This window comes from Aethalodelphis obliquidens, unplaced genomic scaffold, assembly GCF_003676395.1.
Source record: "Aethalodelphis obliquidens isolate GAN/ISIS:26980383/991018 unplaced genomic scaffold, ASM367639v1 scaffold57, whole genome shotgun sequence".
Taxonomy (NCBI): Eukaryota; Metazoa; Chordata; class Mammalia; order Artiodactyla; family Delphinidae; genus Aethalodelphis; species Aethalodelphis obliquidens.
The window spans coordinates 12,575,942-12,595,705 of NW_020838001.1; the positions used below are offsets into that span (position 1 = coordinate 12,575,942).

The following is a 19,764-nucleotide window of genomic DNA, read 5'->3' on the forward strand; positions in this document are numbered from 1 at the left end:
CAGGGTTAAAAGACAGAAGGACACTCAGTTTCCTTATTTGTGCAATTGATAGGTAATTGTATTGACTTCCTCTGACTTCTATAAATTAGGAATTTTTTCATTGGCCAAAAGATGGAAAACCCAATTGCAAGGCCAAGGTAAAAAGGGATTTCTTTTTGGCCTAGGCACATGGATGTTTCCAGAAAGGGCTGCCTCAGGCATGACTTAGGAAGACGTGGAGACCAAAGGGAGGCATTCTTTAACAAGATAAACATTTATTTCATCTCACTTTTGTGGCACCCCAGGTGAAATGATGGTCACACTGACACAGACAGGCTCGACCTTGGTGAAGCTCGAGGAACACACCAGATTGGTGGGGAGGCGGACAGTGTGGTCAGAGCACCCGAGGCTCTGAAAACTCATGGATTACAGGAACTCTCCCGGTCTCTTTGTTCTGGGCCTGGGGACCCAGCTTGTCTTACCTGCGCCTGTTGTTTTCACAGCAGCTTTGTTAAGGTCACGAACAATCCTGCCTTGAAAGGACCACAGAATCTCATTGTAACCCAGGTGTTGGCTGGTACATGTGCTCAAATCTTGCACCTACAGGAGTCCAAAATGGGCCCTCTTTACTGGGGACTCTGGAGCAGCACAGAGCGAGGTGATTTGGTGATTTTGTCAGTGGATGCCCTGGTCCCTTGGCCATTTCTCTCAAATCCAGCATCAGGATGTGTTGCTTAGCAACTGAATTTCCTTCTACCTTCTCCAGCCCGATATCACCTCTGTATCTCCACTTATGTCTGAGTAGTTTTTTTTTCTGTGGTCTTTTCCCTATTGGGGGCCTACATTTTCCAAGCCCAAGTGGCTTCTCAGTATAATTTCCTCACAATTATGGAAGTTCCTCTAGTCTGAGCAACTCTCATCCCAGCTGAGAAGAGATGTGTTTTCTCCCCATTGACACTCACTCATGGCCACTTCCTGACTGTCTGCTCTATGCCAGGTACTGGGCCTGTGCCTTTTCCTTATGAGGTCATTATTCTGCACCTGAGCTCCATGAGGTGGAGACTGTCTTCCCATTTTACAGACGAAGAAACTGAGGATGATTCAGGAGAAAGGCCTTGATGGTAAGCGGGGGTATTGGGGTTTGCCTGGTGCTGTCTCACCCTACAGCCCAAGCTCCTAACCATTGCTCACTGGTCACCCAGTTTAAATCATCCCCAGGCCACGTCTCCACTTTGCCACACCCGCACATCACCAGGACCATCCGTCCCTCCAGGGGCGGGCACATGTGCTCTGTGAAGAGTCGGAGAGTAACTCTCTTAGGCTTTGTGGAGCACCTGCTTTCTGTGGCGGCTTCTTCACTCTGCTCAGCCGGAGACAACATGTACATGAATCAGCGTGGCAGTGTTCCAGTAAAACTTGATTTGCAAAAACAGGTAGTTGGCCCGAAGTTTGCTGAATATTCACTCAATATTTTTCTTTAAATAAACCCATGTTTGTTTTCACTAAAAGACTTTTATTTGAGAGGGAAACCATATCGCTGGTGTAAATGGAAAACCAGCACGTCTTGCTGCAGGAGGATGGTAACCGTGGAAATAAAAACAATACACCTAAACAGAGGGGCTGCATTCTGCACTAAGCCGGGGGCCTGTTCTTTCTTTGTTTCAAAGGATGATGAGCAAGGCTTAGAGAGTGCTAAAGGCATATTAGCACCAAATCAAGACGTTGTCTTTGAGGTAATTGGAAGAGGTGAGGAAGAATCATTACAGGGTGTCTCCTGAAATGACCTCATGCATTGCGCTTTGTGAAGCTCTGAAGCCAGAGAAGGGAGCTGGGGGGATGGGAAGCCTTGCTTTCACATGGGAGCAGTGAGTCGGGAGACCCTATGCAGGCAGTGGGGGAGGGCGGGGATGCAGGACTTACAGGACAAAGGACTGTGGATGTGGCCTCAGTGCTGGCTCCCTCAGAGCTCTGTGGGGCGGCCGTGGTCCTAGCCAGAGCCCACACCTGCAGGTGGCTATCAGCTCCGGCTCCCAGGGCAGGCTGAAGGTGCTTCTCAAGTTTTATTGTGTCAGAGGAACTCCCGCTACAACATCAAGAAGTGATTAACCTTATTTCCCTTCATTATGGGAAATCATTTCCCTTTTCCCTCTCATTCTTCCACTTCTTTCTCTTTCTTCTTTATCTTGCTTACTTCCTCTGATATTTGTATATTTACACACACACATATGCATTTTGTCTCCTAAAAAAAAAATCACATATTCTAGTTGCCTTTTATTTCCAGCAACTACTTCCTCATCCTCTTCCAAGAACAGCCAAACAAAGAATTAATTTAGATTTTTCTGCAATGTCAGGGCCTCTCACGAAATTACTCCCGCTCTCTTGTGGAAGCCCTGGTAACTTAGTTTAATGATCTCCTCCTCCTTACATCCTTGAAAACTGCCTCATGTGTTTTGTGGCATGGGGCAATCTTAATTGTCTTGGTAATTTTAGGTGTCCTTACATTGCCCGGAACTCAAAACCTCGTCTCCACCTTGCTGCCCCTCCCCCTCTTGGCTCTGCTGCGAGCCACCCCTCCCTGGTGTCCCGGTTTTTCGTGCACTTCTTTGCTCCCTGACATCCCCACGTTTTCTTCCCAAGGCATCTTAGATTTGATGAAATTCTCAAGTACTACAGGTAATAATAACTGTACCGAAGAGGACAAAACAGCAACGTGTATTTCCCAGGGGAGAGTAGAGGTGAGGTGGGGACCATGCACCTGATGCTGGGACTCCAATGCCTGTCCCAACGGGTTGGTCATGAGGATGATAGAAAGTTCTAGAAGTGTGTCCTGGATTCTGGCAGCCTTGAAATGCATTTCCAGCCCAGATTCCTGGGAGAGTGTTATGGAGATGTTCCCAGCGAAATGATGAAAATTGAGTTGTTTTATGTCAGTAACACATGAGTGTGACCATGACTGAGGAAGCAGGGGCTGGCTGGCTTCCTTTCCTCAGGGGCGCTGAGGGTGTAAGTCCTAAGTGAGTTAGCAGGTTATGGGGTCAGGGACCCCCCGGCCCCTGTGGGTGGGGTTGGGCTGTTGGCCACCCCTCTCCTCCTCAGGGAAGACCTCTGTGGGGCGTCCGCTGGGCACCGTCCCCAGGGGCCCGGGGATTCGCTGGGCAGCGGGAGCAGGGACATCCCAGAGCACGAATCGCTGCAAGGCGGAGGCGGGACGTCTCTCGCTGCCCTTTTCCAACTGGCCGCAGCGGGCTCCTCTGTAGTGGGTGGAAGGTGGATGATTGCGTTTTTTGTGGCCCTCTCCATCGATCCGGGAGTTTGGGCTAAAACGAGCGCTTTCCCCGCGTGTGTCGCCTTCGCTGACTGTTATTCATCACGTTTAATCCTTCGTTCACCTCCAGGAGCCGGGCCCCCGGGCGGAGCAGCTGTCCCTGACTTGACAGTTTTTACTCTTCAGGGGCTGCGGGGAGGGGACCGGGCACAGGAAGGGACAGGGCTGGGAGGGAGGGTCCCGCTCCAGGTGGGCTGGGGCAACTGAAGCTTCCACAAAGGCGAGAGGACGGCTGGCCGATGAAGGGAGATTGCAGGAGGGACCCTCGTGGGGCCTCAAAGCCCGGCCCATTGCCAAGAAAATCCCTCAGGGGAGGAGGAGACGGAGGCAGAAAAGAAAACAAATAGCCGGAGTTCTGTGCCAAGGGAGTGTCGCAGCTTTTAATTCAAGATGAAATGTGTTCCTGTTTGTGTGCAACTCATTTTCCTCCCAAATGAAGGGTTTTGTCTATCACTCGACTGTTTCAATAGCAACTGAGTCTCCCTCACTGTAATTAAGCTAGCATGTGCCTCTCTAGTTTGGGAAGCAGGCTGTCTGTGTTAACATGTTGGGGAAGCGGGCAGGCTTGAGTTGCTGCCCGGGTCCAAGAAGGAAAAAGCAACAAAGTCAAAGAAAACACCTCCAAATAGAGACTTGGCTCCAGACGCGATGACATCATCTGGAAAAATGAGCAGGTTCCCCTGAATGAAGGGGCCCTGGAACCTTGCTCTGGTTAGAGGAACTGTGAAAGGAGAGAGGAGGTTGTACCCAGAGGTTGTGCAAAAGGGATCAAAACTCACATGTCTACAGAGGGCGCCTCCTAGAGAGGAGGTGTATGTGAGGAAAGCTGGCTGAGTGTGTTTTTTCCACACAGCTGTATTCTGTTTGCATAGTAAATAAATGCTCTCATTTTTCTTGAAAAACTTGGCTCTCTTGATTCATCTTTTGTTCTGTTGGTTTTAGCAGAGAGAAGGGTAAAGAGGTTTGTTTACAAAAAAAGCCCAGCAGTCAGAGAGGTGATGAATAGTAATGACCGTCAGGGCCAACAGAGGGTGTTAAGAAGGTGTTCAGCCTCACACCCACCCAGTGAGGGCAGCCGAGACTTGCTTAGGTCATGAGTTGCCTGATGGAAGATACATCCAACCTGCATGGCTTTGATTTTTCAGAGGAAGTTGGAAATCTAGATTTTTATGTGAAACCTTCTCTATTTTTTTCCAGCTTTATTGAGGTACAATTGACAGCTAATAATGTAAGATATTTAAAGTGCACAGCGTGATGATCTGATATATTGAAACATACATTATGGAATCTTCTCATTTTTAGTGTTAAAAACCAATTGCAGGGCTTCCCTGGTGGCGCAGTGGTTGGGAGTCCGCCTGCCGATGCAGGGGACGCGGGTTCTTGCCCCGGTCCGGGAAGATCCCACATGCCGCGGAGCGGCTGGGCCCGTGAGCCATGGCCGCTGAGCCTGCGCGTCCGGAGCCTGTGCTCCGCAACGGGAGACACCACAGCAGTGAGAGGCCCACATACCGCAAAAAAAAAAAAAAAAAAAAAAAAAAAAACCAATTGCACACACCAGCGAGTTGAGGGCTGGTCACAGCACATCTCCTGGCTGGATGTGGTCTCAGGTCTGTTACTTGCCATCTGGGGTACACTGTTAAACCTTTACATTTTAAGTAGCAAAATTTGCTTCTTAACTTTGGTGAATGATTCATTTCATCCGTCTCAGACTCAATTTTTCCACCCACAAAATCAGCTCCTTCTATTTCTGCCATGGGTTATGTTTAAAGGCTCTAAACCTGATTCCTTTATTCTCCTCTAGGTTTGGTTTGTATGGGAAATATCTCAAGAGCCCCAATCAGAATGTCTGTTAAGGTCTTTATCCAGTGTCTGTGAGCTCTGAATTAGGAGTTAGTTTTGGCTGCTGTGATAGAGATCTTGGTTTATACAAGATAGGCGTTTATTTCTCACTCGTGAACATGAGCTGGTGTGGCAGTTCTGGCCCGTGAAACTGTCAGGGGCCCAGACTTCCTCTATCTTTTTGCTCCACTATGCCAAAACCACTGGCTTGATCCACTTGGGCCAGATGCCCCACAGTTGTCTGCATTTCAGCTCTGAGAAGAGAGAAAAGGAGAGGAATCGGGCACACGCTTCCCTTCATCGGCACAGCCTGGCAGGGGTACTCCTTACCTGTACTCCTCACATTCCACTGGCCAGTACTTACCTGGCCACAAATGACTGCAAGGGAGGCTTGAAACTGTAGTCCTAATTCTGTGCTGATAAATGTGCCTCCTGAACCACAGGGGTTCTGTTACTAAAGGAAGAAGGGTTGTACAGATGACAAGGGACAGTTAGTGACTGCAAGCAGACGGGTAGCCAAATCAGAGTAAAAACAAGAAAACAAAATCCTACTATCTCAACTGAGATTCTCAACTAGCTTTCAGTTTTACTCCTGACAGATGGAGATTACTTGGTTTTCAACCTCCTTAACAAATTTTGAAACAAAGTTGTTTTTTTTTTCTTCAAATTAATGCTACAATATTATGTCCCAAACCTCAGTAACTTTTGTTTTTCCTTCATCATTTTGGACACATTTGTGTATCAACTGAATTATTATTTGCTTTTTAAAAGATTCTAAATAGACTCAGTATTTTTTCAAAAGAAATTTTGCTGAATGATAATGAAAATACAACATCAAAATTTGAGAGATGCAGTCAAAACAGTGCAAAGAGGAGAATTTATAGCTTTAAATGCTTATGTTAAAAAAGAAGAAAGATAAAAATTCAATGACCTAAGATTCCACCTTAAGACACTAGGAAAAAAAGATGAAAGCAAACACCAGATAAGTTGAATTAAGAAAAGATAAGGAACTAAAGCAAATGAAATGGAAAACAGAAGTCAATAGATAAAATTAACAAAGCTAAAAGTTAGTTCTTTAAAAAGATCACAGAATTGATAAACCCATAACTAACCTGTTTCTGTATCTTGATTTTTTTTTTTTTTTTTTTTTTTTTTGCGGTACGCGGGCCTCTCACTGTTGTGGCCTCTCCCGTTGCGGAGCACAGGCTCCGGACGCACGGGCTCAGTGGCCATGACTCAGGGGCCCAGCCGCTCCGCGGCACGTGGGAACCTCCCGGACCGGGGCACGAACCTGTGTCCCCTGCAACCGCAGGTGGACTTGCAACCACTGCGCCACCAGGGAAGCCCTGTATCTTGATTTTATCACTCAATTCCTGGTAGAAATACTTCAAGTCACCGTCTATAGCTCTAAATTAAAGTAATTCATTACTTTAAAATTAAATACTTCAAGTCACCGTCTATAGCTCTAAATTAAAGTAATTCTTTACGGCGCTGTGCAATATTCCACAGATATACTCGTAAAGGACTTAGCCCCTCCATTAGTAAAGGGAATTAATTCTTTTTCCGGTTCCAGGCCACTAAAAACAACACTGTCGTGACATCCTTGTGTGTATTGGTACAAGATATAAGTACTTTTACTTCTATGGGTTGTATTTCCAACAACTTGTGAGGTCGGAAGAGATGCATTCTCCCATGGATTGCCTATTTGCAGCCATTGCCTCTTTTTCTCATCAATTTGTAAGAGTTCTTTGTGTATTGAACTGTATTAAATGAATTCTTCATCTATTATTGACTTACTAATACTTTTACAGACATATATACTTTTTTAATGTAATCATTTTATGTACAAACGTTCCAAATTTTAATATTTTCAATATGTCTCTTTCCCCCTTTTGTGCTTTCAGGATTATCCATCTTGGTTTGTAACGTCCCACCAGCCTCTCTAAATCGTAGTTGCAATATCCTAGATTTTCTTGCAAAATTTTTATACAAGGCATAAGATGCCTCCTTCGGGTTCTGTCTTAGCTTCAGGGAGCTTTCTTGTCCATGGTCATGCCCCTCCTGGAGAGCCCACTCCTGGTGACTGAACGAGACAGGGGTATAAAGCCTGGACATTTGGCCCCAATGTGGGCTGACCCTTACAAGCTCCAGAGCGCCCCACAGGTTTTGCTGAGGTTTTGTCAGGCCTGCATCAAACTTTCCCCTGCCTGGCCTTCTTCCCCCGCTTCCCTCCACAAGTGTTGATCCCCCAAAATACCTTGAACTGAAAATTCCAGTCTCTGCCACTGGGGACTCCCACCCAAGGCAAGAGCACTGAGAAATGGGTTGGTGTGAGGATGTAGTGGGGAATGACTGTGGTTCAGCTCTAATTACACCATCTCCATCTGGTTCTCCGTTTTCATTGGGAAGCTCACATGTTTCCTCAGTTGGAGGGGTTCCAGGTTGACAAAAATATAATTTGTCATATTCAGGGGGTTGTGATGTGATCTGATTTGTCTGAGACATCAGGAATAGCCTGGTATTCTTAGTTTAAAATAGTTATTTCTACGTGGGACCAGACCTCTCCTCTCTTGGCCACGTTCACATGCTAGCTTTGCTCTGGATCCCTCCCCGTCTCTAACAGTCGTCGGGTTCCCTCATACCCCATGCGGTCCCCAGCTCCGGGGTGACGGCTTTCCCCTTCCTGGGGGCGCTCCGGCTCACTTCAGCTCCTCTCCCCCTCTCACGCCCGCCAGATGCTTTCTCTGCTCACACGTCCACCCTGCCGTCCACATGGATCAGAATCCGTCCACTTGGCCCACCTGCCCTGCTCCCTGCCCCCTAGATCCCTGACCGTCATCTCTTTGGGGATTGTCGTAACAGAGTCCTCCCTGGTGTCCCTGCTTGGCCCTCGCCCCCTGCAGTCTGTTCTCCACCTTTGATCAGAGCGAACCTGTTAGAGGGACATCAGGTCACCCCAGTCCCCTGCACGGGGCCTGCCATCTCCCCACCCCACTCCGTGCCGAAGCCCTTTCCACGCTGGACGAGGCCCGCCTCACTCTGGCTCCCTCCGTCCCAGTCTCTCTCCTACTTGTCTTCCATGCTCACTCTGCTCCTGTTGCACAGGCTTCCTGCTCTTCCCAGGAGGAGCCGCAGGGTCCACATTTGCTCTGCACTCCCCGCTCGTCCCCCAGATGCCCACCTGCCTTGCTCCAATGTCGCCTTCCACCTGCTCTCTATACAACCACAGCCCCTCCCTCCAGGACCACCTCTGCCCCCTCTCAGCTCCATTTTTCACAGGACACTCACTGCCTCCTGACTGCTTTATGCTTTCCATATGACTTAAAGCTGGATTCTTCCAGAAGCTGACCCTGAGACTGGGTGTCATCAGCAGTATCAGGAGGCGATCCCAGGGAGCTCTGGCAGGAGACCGGGGAAGGGAGACGGAAGGAGGGTTATCACACTGACCCTGCTGGGGTCCTGAGCAGGTGACCACCATGGGACGCCAGGCTCAGTCCTACTGGCTGCCCTGGTAGACGGATTGGAACAGGCCCCAGAGGGGATGCGCTGAGGGTGGCTCAGCCGGGGAATGCTGCACCAGCTGCCTTCTGCGTTCACAGGAGGCTGCTTCCCAGGATGTCAGCTCCCAGCCACGCGGGCCCCTGCAGCTGGAGGCCTCAGAGGGAGAGGCTCAGGGGCAGTAAGAAGCCACCACGGGGCAAAAATGGTGAGGAACGAGGGGGTATGCAGCACCGCTGTGTGCTGTGCTCACTGTCCTGGGCTGTCACTCGTTGTTGACTGTCTCCCTCTGTAGATCACGAGCTCCCGAAGCCTGGGTCTTTATCTGTTCTCTGCTGCATCTCCAGGGACCTCGGCTGTGCCTGGCACATAGTTGGTCCTCCTGACATATGTGCAGAAGGAATGAGTGAAGGCTCAGAGATCTGCCTCTTAGGCTGTAGCGCAGGAGATTGAGAACCCTTAAACATCCCCGGTTCTAGACCGGATGATCTGACTCTGTCATTTTGCAGACCTTCCTCCCGTTGCTTTCGCGGCTGGTTCTGAGGCTGCTGCCATCTGTGGCCAAGTCTGCTTGTCAACAGCAGCGGCGCTGCAGAGGGGCTCGGACCCGCTGATAGAAGCTCCTGTTCCAGCGGGTGCCTGGCTGATGCCCTGTGATGATGTCACAGCCACAGATCCTGATGGCAGCCGTGATGGTAACGGTCCCAGCTACCCCAGCCGTCTCGCTTGATGGGGTGACCAAGGGCCCACAGATTGCTCCTGAGTGCGCCTCTCTAGTGACAGATGATTCTGAAACCAGCCCGTCTGGTTTGATCCGGAGAAGAAAACAACAACTATATGTATTTTTCCTTTTTCCTTTTGGCGGAGAAGTTGCAGTCATCTAGAAATCATTTCAAGGTCATCCAAATGCCTGAGGCCCTGCGGACACGGACTCCTGAGCATCGTCTCCATCCTTGAAGGACAAGGTTCCATCTCTGCATCTCCAGCACCAGCGCAGGGCCTGGCACGAGGCAGAGCTCAAAGCAGGGAGTGTCTGTTGACTGCCCAGGCGAGGTCAGACAGGAGCCGGCCCACTGGCCTGTAGGACGTCCCACAGAATGGGTGAGTGTGACTGTTTCCCGATAGATGAAGGCCGGGATTTCTGCAGAGGGAGGCTGTGCCCAGCTCATCTCAGGGAGGGAGCCTCATAATGTCCGCTCATCTGTCATTGGGATGTCAGGTTTGAGTCCTTGGTTAAGGTGGTGTTCACCAGATGTCTCTGTTGTAAAGGATCCTTTTCCCCTTTGTAATCGCTAAGTAACATACAGGGTGATACTTGGGGATCTTGTGTTCCCCAAAATGGTTTCCCCCAATGTTTTTGGTGCCCACTGATGGTCTGCACCTGAGTCAATTATTACGTTTTTCTAATTCTATCATTCCTTACGCATATCAGCTGGCATTATTCAGAAAGAATTGTCCCTGGCCTCAATCACTGTGAACTCATAGATTTTTAGAAAAATATTCAGTGTGTTCCTATCCATTTCCATACATTTTTTTATGCTCAAATAGTTTTACATTGTCCAGGGGAAGCCTTTTGTCATAGCTTCTGACCTGTTCCCATCATCTCTGAGCACTTCCTGCATTCATGGTACAAAGCGACTGTCTGGAATCTTCAAAAAAGTCAACATTATACGAGACCAAATGATGGCACACTGTTCCACATTAAAGAGAATGAAAGAATCGTGACAACCAAATGCAGTGCGTGATCCGAAATGAAAAAAAACCCACTAAATTTGGACTGTCAGATTATATTACTGTGTCAACATTAACTGTCTTGAGTGTGAAAATGGTATTGATATCATGTAAGAAAATGTCTCTTTCCGTAGGAGATACACACTGCAGTGTTTAGAAATGAAATATGATCTCTGCACCATTGTCTCAAATCATTTAGCCAGAAAAGGAAAACTGCACACACACACACACACACACACACACACACACACACACACACACACGCATACACATACTATAATGCCCACGGAGAGAGATGACCCACACGTGGCCTGGTATTGCCAGCTGGTGAATCTAGGTGAAGATTATGTGAATATTCACTGTATTACTCTAAACTTTTCTATGGGTTTGACATTAAAACAAAATAAGTTGGGAGAAAGAAAATAAAACATACCAAAAAGAAAAAATTCAGAACGGTTGGAATTGTGGTCAGGACGGTGGGCGGCTGGACTGCAGCCCCCGTGTCCCAGGCTCAGGCTGACGCTACGACATGAGGAACTGGCCAGTTTTTTTTTTTAACCTCCCAAGGATAACATCTAGACAGATTTGAAGAACAATTCTCTCTCTTATTCAAGAGAAAGAGCTAATGAGGAAAAGAGGGAGGGAGTGAAGCACTAAAGGCGGGAGTTTGTTAATCCAACGTCTGAGCAGCCTCTCCTGTTAGTTCATTCCTCCTACATTATTTATGTAACTCCAATGACAACCTTTAAAAGACCAGAGAATCAAGACGTAGAGAAGTCAGAAGCCTGTTTCCTAGTAAAAACCCATCATCTCAGATAAAGGTGCCAGTGAAGGAGTGTAATTAAACCAACTGGTCATAAGGAGGAAGGATCAAAAGCGAACCTGAACACAGAGATTTTTAAATTCCGACTGCAGTTTATCTGTTTTTCAAAGAAATCTTTGTAGCAGGAAGGGTTGAGTCCTTTGGGCTGGAACATCAGTGGAGGCACCCGGACCTCTCACCTAGGCTGAACCTTGGCCCCCAAGGGTGAGTCTGGGAAAGCCGGTCTCGTCTCCTGGGCTTGATACACCGTTTGTGATCAGGTAGCTCCTCCCCTTCGCTTCACAGCAGGAAAGGAAGCCAGTGGGGACGTGGCCTGCCGGGGTGAGCCCATGGATGGGCGATGGGTCTGGTTTGGGTGGCTTCCGGACCCCTGCCCAGTGCTGCATGGGACTCAAAGCTCCATGAGCAGAAACTAAGGGGCTTCCTCCTTCATTTGAAAAGCTCCTAAGCTGTTAGGACTCACGCAGTTTCTGCTTTCTACTGTATTACAATGTAGTGGCCGGCGTGTGAGAATTAGGATGTTTCTATTTGGGGTGAACGGTGGGGATATGCTCCGCCTTTCCCCCGGCCCCGCCCCCGCTCCAGGCCACCTGCAGCTGCAGAAGGAAAGGACACGCTCCCCTAACCAGCCTCCCGTGAAGACACTCCCTGATTGCGCTCTGGGAGAGAAAGAAACAAATTAGCCAATCATGGCAGCTCTGCTATCGACTTCACATTCACGCAATTTGCTGTCTGCTTCCCACATGGACAAAGAAACAGAGAGGGACCAAATCAACATCTCAGAAAGAAAACATATCTTTGATGAGTGAATTAAAACGAAAGATCTCTTGATTATTGAAAGCATGTGAGGTGATTCTCACTCCAAGGTCAAAATCCAGCAGCACCTTTGCAAACCAAAGTTTCTGTCATTCCGTCAGGAAAATATTCATTCAGGGCATATGACATGTCAGGTGTGACATGAAAAAATCTGTGGAAAGTAGAACAAGGAGGATCTTAATCAAATCGTCCGATGTGGCAGATCTGACCCCTCTGTCCACACCTCCTGGTGGCTGGTGTCTCTTGAGATCCAGGCGACAACAGTACGGGGAGGAGACGGACGCCGTGTGTGAAAGCAGACTGAGCAGGCAGAGCCGGTTTGCGGGCTATTGAAGCTTCACAAGGCGGTGGGTCCGACTGTGTGTGTTTTTTTAAATAAATTTATTTATTTAATCTTGGCTGCTCTGGTTCTTCGTTGCTGAGCACGGGCTTTCTCTAGTTGCAGCGAGCGGGGGCTACTCTTCCTTGCGGTGCGTGAGCTTCTCATTGCGGTGGCTTCTCTTGTTGCCGAGCACGGGCTCTAGGCACGCAGGCTTAGTAGTTGTGGCACGTGGGCTCAATAGTTGTGGCTCACAGGCTCTAGAGTGCAGGCTCAGTAGTTGTGGCTCACGGGCTTAGTTGCTCCGTGGCATGTGGGATCTTCCCGGACCAGGGCTCGAACCTGTGTCCCCTGCATTGGCAGACGGATTTGTAACGACTGTACCACGAGGGAAGTCCGCCGACTGTGTTTTTGAAGCTCCTTTCTGAGGTTATGTCGTCTTGAGTGGCTCCGGTCCTCCCCTCCCCCCATCATAGTCCTGGACTGGGTGGAGTGACTGACCACTGGCTAGACTGGGGTCCAGAAGAGGTTTGGCTTTTGGGGTGGGGTGAACAGTCCAGGGAGCTGGTGGGGTGTGTGGTCAGTCTCCCTGCTGGCTCAGGTGCGGTTACATGGTGCTCCCTGGGAACGTGACACTTAGGGCGCACTGCCACCGACAGCTTGGGGGGCAGGTGACCAGAGGAGCCCCACCCCCACCTGCTTCTCTGCCACGGTGACGACACGGCATGGGTTGGGATCTGTTGCTTGAACTGGAGTGAGGTACTGACTCTTCACTCTCGTCCGTTTTTTGTGTGTGCTTGGCCCTCAGAGGACAGGCCTATTTATTAAAAACTAGCACCGCCTTTTCTCGATTGATAGGTGAATTCAACTAGAGTCATAGGTCTGAGATCTTTGAACAGCTTAGCGTCTGATTGCTCCTGAGGTAAATCATTTCAGCACCCGGGACAGCTCCTGATGCATAGTGAGCCCTCAAGGCACATCCGTGTACGGACTGAATATATGTCCTGGAACAAGGCCGTGGGTTGCTTAGCAGACAGACGTTGAGGAGCAGAATTTAGTTTCATTTATTCTAGGAGAAGCCTTTAGTTTGGAAGAGGTGGTTGAGAGCAGGAACTCTGACAGTGCCAGTTACTAGCTGGGCAACCTTCTTGTGCCTAAGTGCTCTTATCTGTAAAATGGAGGTAATAGTAACAGTATCCATGGTACGGAGGACTGAGCAATTTAATATGTGTAGGGTACTGAGAACAGCACATGCCGAAAGTAAGTCCCAGGTACCTGTTTGTTAAATCACAAAATATTTGCTGTGAAGCTTTGCTACCCAATTTAATTGGATTTGTCTCAAATGGCTTTTTATCTGTTTCAATTGTCCTCAGATAATAAAGACCTCATGTCATTACATGTGGTCTTTGCGGGGAAAGAAACACATTGTGGTGTCATGAGAGGAGCTTCGGGGGAACTGACCTGGTCCCTGGGCCAGGATGCGGGGATAATGACAGACACAAAAGAATCCCTCAAGGAGGTGACATTTCATCTGAGACATGACAGGTGAGCTGCAGGTAACTAGGTGAGGAATTGGGGTGGGGGTGGGGAAACATTCCAGGAGGAGGGAACAGCATGTGCAAAGGCCCCGAGGTGCTGGGAGCCTGGTATGTCCAAGGCCGGGACCCAGTGAACACAGAGGTGAGTGGTGGGAGGTGGGACTGGTGAGGGGCAGGGGCCTGGGAGTTTGGGCTCCATCCTAAGGGCTGTGGGCAGCTTCTGGAAGGTTTGAAGCAGGGGTGTGACTGGGGTCATATTTGCCTCTTCGGATGTTTCCAGTTGTAACGGGAAGTTCTCCTTGTCTAGGGCTGTTCTTTTCCACCTCATTCCCCACCACAGCCTGCTTCATAGCTCAGAACCTGGGTGGGATGGCAGACCTCAGTTTTAGGACCTTGGTCACAACTCAGGAGAAAATCAGAGAGATGGTCAGGAAATATGCAGAAAGGAGCTCTGGCGTGGCCAGCAGGGATCTCAGAGTCAGTCAGCAATGTATCTTGTTCTGGGACTGAGCCTGACGCAGGGCTTTGAGGAGAAGTCTCAGGACCACCTGGAATCACAGGGACCATGGTTGGGGGGACCGGCGAAAGGGTCAGAATGGAAGCCCCCAGCTTTGGGAGTGTAGGCTGGCGAGCACCAGCTGGCCGGGAGATTTAGATCCCAGTAAACTGCAGGTCTGCGTGGGGAGCGGGGAGACACAGGTGCATCTCTGTGCAAATACCTTCAGTGCCCATGCTTTACATCCCTGCAAAGTGTAAAATTATTAAAAGTCCTCGAGCGGATAAACCCAAGCCTCTCTGTTTCATCTGTGCTTATTGTGGTCTGGATTAACTATTTCATCAATTAGCACAAGTAGCATTTGGAGTAAAAAAATAGAGAATTAACTAAAAATAGGTGAAGCAGTGGAATTCCATCACAAGGACGTTTATGAATAATTAACGGGCCGAGGCAGGGCTGTTTGTCAGCGACACCCTCCCCCTCAGCCTGTCGCTTTTCCCTTCGTGGCACAGGCAAGACTTTGTTTTCTAGCATGAAGAGTCTCTTAATTAAATCTCATTTGTCAAGAGGCGAGATGTATTTGTGTTTCCTCCGGCTCCCATTGTTATAAATTTTGCAATGTTTTTTCTGAAAAATGCTCCTTTTCGGCTTGAAAGAGCTGAGTTGTTACTTTTTCTCTCTTCCACTGTAAAGAGGAAATGCTACAAGTTCTTTGTCGGGTAATCAGTTATCCTCCTTAAAGGATCCCTGAAGTCATCATCTGCAGCTTCTGGAAAACAATGAAACGCCCACTTTAGCATATTGTCACGTCCGAGTGATTTTGCCCCCCCCCCAGGGTCATAAAGCCTGTCAGTTATGTTCATGGCCTCTGGCTCCAGATGTGGTCACTTCTGCCTGCCACTTCTGGGGTTTCGATGTTGATGCTGTATCTCTCTTAGCTTCTCGAAAGCCCTGTAATGATGCCCCAATTAGTAACGCATCCTTCTCTTTCTCCATCTCACTCTAGTTGCTCTAATTTATGTCTCTCGACAGTACTCCCACCATGTGTGTCATCTGCACCTCTGTGTGGAGTAGGAAGGTCTCAAGCTCAAGGTCCCTGGCGGGTAAACAACAATCAAAACAATTTCAAGTTCACGGACATCCTCTGCAATCAACATCAACTGCTCCATCAGGAAAACAGGACCTTGTATTGCTGGTGAGTAGCAGGTAGTTCACGAGCTTGTCAGCATGACCCACGGCCCCTGATCTGTATCAATATGAAATAAGAACGCATTTAAGAGGTGTCAGGAAAACACGTGCCCCCCCTCCCATTTGACATCGATTCATTCATGTATGAAACTGAGTCTTTGTGATGGTGAAGCACTAAGGATCCTGTGTGGTCAGATTAATATCATGGAACCAGAGGGTGGAAGCAGGTTATTAAATGTCCCCTACTTTGTCTTCCTTCCAACGGGCAGAAGAAAACAAACAGAAGGCTTAGATGCAAATGTGGATTTATGTCCAAGGATTCACGAAAGCAGCATAGACTGAGAAAGGGAAAGCAGGGTAGATGTCCCAGATAATTCAGGTTAAAAAGACTTTTATTGGAAGCATCATAGTCATCCAGGTGCAGCTTGTATCTATAGATTCTGCCATAGGTTATCCATCCTTCTTGTAGAAGAACCTCAGGGTTCATGCCAACATTCAGTGGAAATGTCGAAGCATCATTGAAATTCCTTGAGCCAAGGGCAGGTGTTCAGGTCCCAGGCCTGCTACCACCTGTGGTTTCACTTCCCTGCCAGACTGCGGAATTTTTCAAACAACTCACTTCAGCGCATCTCAGTTCTCCCATTGAGTCCAGGCCACTGCTTCACAGTAGGAATGAGGACGCACAGTGTTAAATTGTTGTTATTTATACAGCTCATTCGTCTGTTCTTTAATGAGCTTGGGGAGTCATGTTAAAGAAGTGGGGGCCTGTCTGCTGACCAAAGGTCCCACACTGGGCGGCAGATCCATCCTCGAAGGGAGATGGAGGCAGTGCGTGTCCCCATCCTGGACCAGACTGGAGACGGTCACCAGGGGGCTGAGGTTACATCCCAGGCTTGTCCTCTGGCCAGCAGTGCGTGTGTGAACAGACCAGACCTTGGAATCAAGGTGAACCAGACCCCTGAATCTAGAAAATAAAATCTGTAAAGTGGGAAGAACACTGAACTGCACTGATTCTAAGGTGCACCCTTTTCACATGTTAATATCTCTTGAATCTGGTTGTGTCACATAATCGATGGAGTCTCACTGTTGCATTGTAATTCAGTTGTCAATGTTTTCTTTCTTAGTGGCACATAAAACAATGATGCGTTATCTGGTCAGTTTTGTCTTTGATGTGTGAAATGCAGTGTCATCTGACAGTGACCAACGATCATGAAGGTCAAGTGTAACAACACGGGGTGGAGAGACATTTGCAAATTATAAAATGCTGCTCGGTCGTTCGCCCCGGCTCTGCCTGGAGAGCGTCCTTGGCAGACGTGCCTCCTCTCCAGGTTCAAGTTCCTCATTCTTTCACCGAGGACAGTGGACTGGACCCGTGATGTTGAAATTTGTTCTGCTGGGTGATGTCTTGAAAAACCTAAGGGCAAGGAGCACGACCCGGCCACTTTGAGCAAAGTTCTCCTGGAAGGAAAGGAGATGAAAGCCCCGGATGAGATGTCTCCGAGGCACCTTCCAGACTGACATTCTAGGGTGCGTGAGGGTCTCCCTGAGGACTTGAGGAGAGGAGGGCCGGCAGAGGCTGGCACTGCACACCCTGGGACACCACTCACGCCCACCACAGTGGGAACGGGGCCCCCTGGAGGTGTGCAGGGAACAAACCACGTGATCACATCTGCTGGCCTCAGTGCTGCTCTTGAGGGAATGCAGGGAGAGGCCCTGAAAACGTGCTGCTCGGCACGTGAGGGGCCTTAAGGAGATGGGCCACCGCGGAGCAAGTGGAAATCTGACGACGACACTGTTTCCCAAGAAATGTCGGCAGCGAGACGTGTGTGTGTGTTGACTGGGTCTACACAGGGCAAATGCGGCAAGTAATTTGTTCCTCATCAATCTCACTGTGAGCAATTTAAGGGACGGTCTGCCCAGCTGGGCCCCTGGAGGCAGGTGTTTCCACGAAACTCACTGTTCCCACCCCCGCACCCCTGGGCACCGACCGTAGCGCTGGAGCCGCCGTGGGGACCCAAAGCGTGCGGATGACTTGATTGGAAGCATTTGGCCCCATTAGCCCCAACTTCTGGTGTGCTGCTTGCGGAGATGGTAGCTTTTTAATTTTCTAAATGAAAAATCGTTTTTACTATGAAAGTGATAAATATTCATTGTAAAAAGAAATAACCCCCGAGTACAGCCTTGTAGCATTTCAGTTGGAGTCAAGAGTCCCGAGAGCTGCCTTTTCCATAAAGGTCCACCATGTGTCCCCTGCCCCCCGGTGCCCCTATAGGGGAAGCTCACATGAGCCCGGCACCCAAGGCTCACCGTGGTCCTGTCCCAAGTGGCACGTGGGGGACAGGGATCATTTCTGGCTGCCCACAATTGAATCCCCTCGCTGAAGCTCCAGTCGTCCTTTTGGGAATCACTCCTCCCCTAGGTAGGAGGGGTGCGGGGTAGCCCCTGGTGACACGTCCCATCACGAAAGCTAAGGGTCGAGGTCCTCCCTCTCCACCCGGCTTTCCTGAGGGGTGGGCGCTGGTCTAAGTCTGGCCCCTACACGCTCTTTCCTGAACTCTGTTTTGAGCAAGTGACGGAAAGAAGAGGGATCGGAGGAGGTCACTTTCCCAGGCAGCGTCCTGATCAGCCCGTTCTGGTGTGAGATGCTCTTTCTTAGCCCCACGGAGTCCTGTGGTTTCCGCCTGGTTCTCTGCGTCTCTTCTAGTCTGTGGGGCTCAAGATCCCGCAGGGAAAGCCCACTGTGCTCACGTCACCCACGTGGGTCACTACGGCTTCCAGCCAAGAGCCTTGACTGCCCCACAGCCCGTCTGGCCATCCGGGTGAGAACACTCTCGCCACCCACCCTCCTGCTGCCAGAAGAAACGGTAACCCTCCGGTGCCACCTCTTACCAGCATCCCTCCACTGAAACTACAATCCTGAGTCGGGGAAACATTTCACCCCCTTTTTAATGAGTAGGCTTTTGGGGGGCACGCTTGGGGGGCAGAAGAGCTAGTGTTCTTACTGTGAGAGTCTTTCTCCTTTCATGATAATTGAAATTCATAAGGTTCATCAGAGGCCATTAATTTTACTTTTGTGGGAAGAGAAGCACCCAGACCAACCTCCAGAAAGATTTCTTTCACCAGCCAATCAAATTCTATGCAATTTGAGCAAGAGATTGCATCTGCAGTGCGCCTAGCCGACTTTCAATAACATAAGAATTAAAGAATAATTTTATTCGCTCTCTTACCTCCCCTCCACCCCCAGGGAATTGCAGAGCTTGAGAAATTGAGCTCTGGGGATGACTTCCATGATTAATACCACACACTTGTATAGAGATGGTATGTGAACGAGCCTGGCTACTCCAAACCAGACTGATCCATGATTTTCTTGGTCTTCGTTTGAATCAGAATTCTTGGTGTTAAATGAAGAATCTCCATTCAGATTGGCTTGAACAAACAAACAAATGAAAAACAAAAAAGAATTAACGGCTCATGTAACTGAAGAGTTCCGAGGCACACTGACCTCAGGTATGGCTGTATCCAGGTGCTCACAAAATGTTGGCTGGACTCAGTTTCTCTGCATCTCTCAAGTCTAATGTTCTTTGGTGCTGCCTTCATTTGCAGGCAGAAGTCCAGGCTTACCTTCTCCCAGCTGAGCCATCCCAGAGGAAAGGGAGCTCTCCCCACCCCCATTTCCGTTCATACCAGACCAACCCTTTGATTGAATTTCATTTGAACAGTTATTCTCATGTGCTCCTCCTTGAACCAATTGCAGTGGCTAGGGAGAAGCAGATACTGATGAACCAGGCCTGGGTCATGTCCACTCTGACCCCAGAGACTAAAAGATGGGGAGAGGTGGCTTTTCCAAAGGGGAATCAGGAACCAGAAGAAGGAGTGACAGATGCGGGTGAACCAACCTATAAAGTCCGAACACTCATCCTGTCTCTCTTGTTGCTCATAAGGCATGTGTCTGTGGTGCCCCCTCGATCTGGAGGACTCAGCCCTATCCTCTCCTACTCCTGGCTCCAAGCCTGCCTTCCCTGAACACAGGTTTCAGAGAATGGGGGCTGAAGGAACAACAGTGCCCCCTACCAGACACCCTGCAATTGTCCCTTCTCTGAGCGGCCCACCACAGGCAGCTCTTCACCCTCCAAGGCCATGGCACACTCTTCCTGACCGTTTCTGGGAACAATAGGGTCTTTGAGACTCATGTAAGGGTGACACGGTGTGGCT

General features: G+C 49.2%; 1 long non-coding RNA gene across 1 annotated transcript; it reads left to right on the forward strand.

Moving 5' to 3' along the window:
• The first annotated feature begins 8,859 nt into the window (after positions 1-8,859).
• LOC113609628 (uncharacterized) lies at positions 8,860-16,164 on the forward strand. The gene is made up of 3 exons (XR_003428738.1): positions 8,860-9,742; positions 13,749-13,875; positions 15,397-16,164. It is a non-coding gene; the product is annotated as an uncharacterized LOC113609628 (long non-coding RNA).
• Positions 16,165-19,764: the final 3,600 nt, after the last annotated feature.